The sequence below is a fragment of the Gossypium hirsutum genome, chromosome A01 (assembly GCF_007990345.1).
Source record: "Gossypium hirsutum isolate 1008001.06 chromosome A01, Gossypium_hirsutum_v2.1, whole genome shotgun sequence".
NCBI classification, from domain to species: domain Eukaryota; kingdom Viridiplantae; phylum Streptophyta; class Magnoliopsida; order Malvales; family Malvaceae; genus Gossypium; species Gossypium hirsutum.
The window spans coordinates 49344975-49349733 of NC_053424.1; the positions used below are offsets into that span (position 1 = coordinate 49344975).

At 26.0% G+C, this 4759-nt stretch overlaps 1 long non-coding RNA gene across 1 annotated transcript; it reads left to right on the top strand.

Moving 5' to 3' along the window:
- The first annotated feature begins 1206 nt into the window (after positions 1 to 1206).
- Positions 1207 to 2155, top strand: LOC107934774 (uncharacterized). Its single transcript, XR_001694051.2, has 2 exons — positions 1207 to 1376; positions 1802 to 2155. It is a non-coding gene; the product is annotated as an uncharacterized lncRNA (long non-coding RNA).
- The last annotated feature ends 2604 nt before the right edge of the window (positions 2156 to 4759 follow it).

Below are 4759 nucleotides of genomic sequence, written 5' to 3' on the forward strand. Positions count from 1 at the left end.
AAGAAGAAATAGGTAAAATCCCTAAACATATAATTCAACATATATTTAATCACATAAATGATGCATGATATACAATATATCAATGTACATAAAAAAATAATATGCATTTGAAAATAAAATATAAAAGTCTAAGATATTACATAACATATAACATAACAAAAATACATTAATACTAAAGTAAAAATAAATATTGTATAATAAAAAAAAACAAAAGTTTAAAAAAATATATGTATAATACAAACAAATAATAAAATGTGATATTTAATAATATAATAAAAATAATTATAAGAATAATAATTACATAAAAAATATAAAAGATATTGGTTTAGTAAAATAATGTAAAGAATATGAAATATGTAAAAGTATTTATATTTATAATGAAATAATTATAATATATAAATATAAGTTTAAAATGAATAATTAATAATGAAATCTACGTATTATACAAATTATAATATTATAATATCTTCAAAATGTGTAATAATAGAATATAAATAAAATAATTATTAACATATAAATAAAAAATAAATATATAATACAAGTTTAAAACCTTTAATGATAATAATATATAGATAAAAATGGATAATAATATAAAAATGACATAATAATATATAATATAATTATAATGTATAATATAAAGGTATATATATATAAATAATATATAATATAATTAATAAATATATAATATAATAATATATAAATAATAATGTAAAATAATAATAATTTATGAAAAATAATACATAATAAATAATAATATAAATAATATATAATAAAATAATTCTATAACATAAAAAATAAGGTTAAAAAAATAAAACAAATAACAATGTAAAATATATATATAATAATAATGATAAATATATAGGGTTAGATTTGAAATTCAATAAAATTACAGGGCAAATTTAAAAAAATAACATTGGATTAAGGTCCTAATTGAAACGCGCGAAAAACGAAAGGGACTCATTGGGAAAAATACCCTATTCCCAAAACGTCTGCGCTTTAATTCTGTGTTTAAAAAAAGGTCAGGGATCATATTGAAATCAAAATAAAAATAATGGGAAAAAATTAAAAATTGCAATAAACTTAATTTGACAGATAAAAAGACGAAAGGACTAAAGGGAAAATTATCCCATTTTCTTAAAACACGCGGACCCTCCGGGTCGGATCTTGGGCCCTATATAAGTTAAATTTTGATTTTAAAATTCATTTCTAACACCCATTTTTTTTTTTAAAAAAAAAACAAAAATCTCTGAAACCCCCTCTCCGTCCTTTGGCCTGAGTTCCAACAACGGCCGATGACCACCGTTCACGCGCCTCACGCGCCATCGTACACGGTGGTCGGAGGTTCTAAATATCTCCCCTTTCCAGGCAAATCACAGGTATAATTTCTCCTCTTTATTTTTAAAAGTATTTTCCTGTATTACAACTCAAAAATGAACTGTTTTCTCTTTGCTTTTTTAAAATCTGTTTCTGGATCGTTTGTTGTATTAAAAATACATGTATGTATATAATAAAAAAGAAAGAAAATAATAGAGAATAAAAATAGTAAAACCTTTGAATCTGCTGTTTTCGTATTGAACCTATGTATTTTTTATTGCTTCTTTGTGTGTATTTTTCAGAACATAACTTTTACAAGTGAAATGAAAGGCTTTATAGCCTTGGTCCCTTACATATTCTGGGAAAGAAATCTAAGATTTCTTTCCATTCTATGTCTTCTGTATATTTGATTGATATATTGTGATTTTCTTGCCATTTCTGCTTTGCTTTTTTTCGCGTATCTTCTGTTTGTTTCCTTTTCTTGCAGGTATCATCGAGGAATCCGACAGTGACCGTGCTGGTGTGGATTCGCGCGCTGATCATGGAGGCAGAGTCATGGCGCTGATGGAGGGCAGCTGAAACAACGGGAGTTGAAGAGGCGCAACCCTTAGGCTGATTGCGGCGCGAACCCTAGCTAGGGTTTCTCTGCTGCTGAAAATAAGTTAGGCTAATTGGGCCAATTAAATATTGGGCTAGTTTAGTATATCTGGGGTAGGGTATAACTGGGTATGGTTTTTGGGTCAAGGGTGTAAACGGGCTTAGCTGAATTGTTTCGATTTTGGGCCTACGGTTTGGGCTTTGTAGCATGAACTGTTTAAATAAACAAACATTTATTTATTTATTTTTTGTGTTTCTGTTTTGGTTTTAAGGCTCGGTCAAATTTGGGCTATTACATTAGTTTAAGGCAACATGAATATGACTTAATATTTGTACTAACCAAATAATTTAAAACACTTGTTAGTCATGATTTTGGGGAAACATGAAAAAAAGTAATAATGTTTTTTTCATAGGTCTTAAAATTACTCATAATATTTCTTAATTTTTAAATCTTGAACTTATATTCTTTTATATTGATAAATAAAGATACTAACAAAACTGAAACTCAATTGACACAATACATTTTTCTTTTAATTTATAATCCATACAATTAAGTTATAAATAAAAATATAAAATATATTTTAAGGAGCCAATATAGAAAATATGAGGAGATTTTTAAAAAGTTTGGGGACCGAGGTCCCTTCTGGCTCCTACTATGATTGGCTTCAACTAGAATAATAAAAGCAAGTAAAGGTCGGTGTAGTCGGAGCTGGTATTAGAGGACATCCTTCTATATGTGAGCTTATATCACGTATTTTTTTCTTAAATCCGAATCATTGGTTTGGTCATATGATATTGAGTTTAACAGTGGATGTTATGGCATAAAATAGTTAAACATGCATCAGATGATATTTGATGCTAGGAAACAAAGCTAACATTGTGTTTTGGAGAAGAGGGCAAATTAATGGAGGGACTGAGATGAGGAAAATTTAGGGCTAAAAATGATTGATCGGCTCATTTTTTTGTGTCGTGGGGGAACGAATGGACTGATGAATGAATTAACATTTCGCTTCGAAAATGACAAAAGATAAAAAAGGAAAGTCATGCATTGAACCAGAGAAATTTGACATATCGTTCCTGTATATAGAGCTATCAAGTATACATGAAGTACGTGCAGATTCATTTGCTGTAACCAAGTAGTGTAAGTTGCAAGTTACAATGCGAATAGTTAAAAATATGGCTAAGCTACAAAAATAATAATCCCACTATGTCTTTGCTTTTATTTTCATCACTAGATTATTAAAATTTTTTATTTAGTCATTAAATTTTTTGAAATTAAATATTTCAATCATCTTTCCATTAGTTGCCATTAGACAGTGATAAAAAATGATTTAGGCTTTTTTATTTGTCTAATAACAAATTTAGTCCTCTAATGTTTACACATTTTATCAATTCGATCCTAAATATAAAAAAATAAATAAACTTAGCTCTCAAAATTTACAAATTTTTTTTAATTTAATTCTAATTCTTTAAAAAAATTTATGTACAAACCATGAAAAGCTTTAGCAAGAAACTTTTCATTTTCCAAGTTTCAAATATCATAATGCAACCTCTGCCTTTGTATTTAGAATTAAATTGGCAAATCTTGTAAATGTTGAGCTCTAATTTATTGAATTTTTTAGAATTTGAACTAAAATGAAAAATTTTCTAAACATTAAGAGCTAAATTTGTTCAATTTTTTTTTATATTTTGAATCAAATTGATGGAATATGTAAATATTAGAGGGTTATATTTATTATTAGACCAATAAAAAAGTCTACATCAACTTTCCATCACCCATCTAACGGCAACTAATGAGAGAGTGATTAAAATATTTAAATTTAAAAATTTTAACGATTAAATCAAAAATAATAATAATTAAGTGACCAAAACAGAACCAATGGTATAATTCAGTGACTATTTTTTACAATTTAACCTAAAAATATTAATATTGTTAAAAAATTCGTTAAACAGTTTATGTACATTTAAAAAAAAACTAAAATAATTTTTTTTATCACAGGCGAAATTAAGGACCTCAAAATAGTTATCTTTCACTAATTTGACATGTTGGGATGTTTATGTATTTGTTTTTTAATTTGTTTATTTTGTGTCGGTGTTATGTAATAATATTGTATCCAACATTGCCAAGTTTAGAAAGTTCTTAAATTTGGATTCACTTGATTTTAATAATTTTTTAACTTAATTATAAAATATATAGATATCAATATAAAATAATATTTTATTATTTAATTTGATAATATGCTTTTGAGTCGATCAACCCTAGTAAAAAATAAATAAATAATTAGAGTTTCGGAATAATATAATTTCAAGAGGGTTTTGAATTTAACAGTAATACATCCATAGATGGAATGAAAACTACTAAATTTAATTCATTAAAGTTATTGTTTTTCAAGTTTACAAAATCAATAAACTTGCAACGTAATTTTAGATGAAATTCTCAGTATTGCTGGGTTGAATTATCTTATAATAGATTGAAGACATGTCCATTAACTTTGCAACACACTTTGAAATGTGTTAATCTAAAATAAAAAAATTTTAAGTTATGAATATACAAACAAAAATTTCTAAAAGAATTTAATACAAGCTTTTGAGTTGAAGGTTTTGAATCAGTATTTAAATCATATTGGACAACTTAAGAGCCCACATTGCAAATCAAATTTGGCATCAATAAGCCCAAATAGTAGCCAAACATAAAAAGGGTTAGTTGCCATTATAAAAGTAAGAGATTTGATTGAAATATAACATGGAAGGATGGTTAAACTCAAAAGACTTGATAGTTGGCCACTTAGGGAAGGTTTTAGACCATTTAAACACTTAACTTTCATGTCTTATTTATAACAATCCTTAA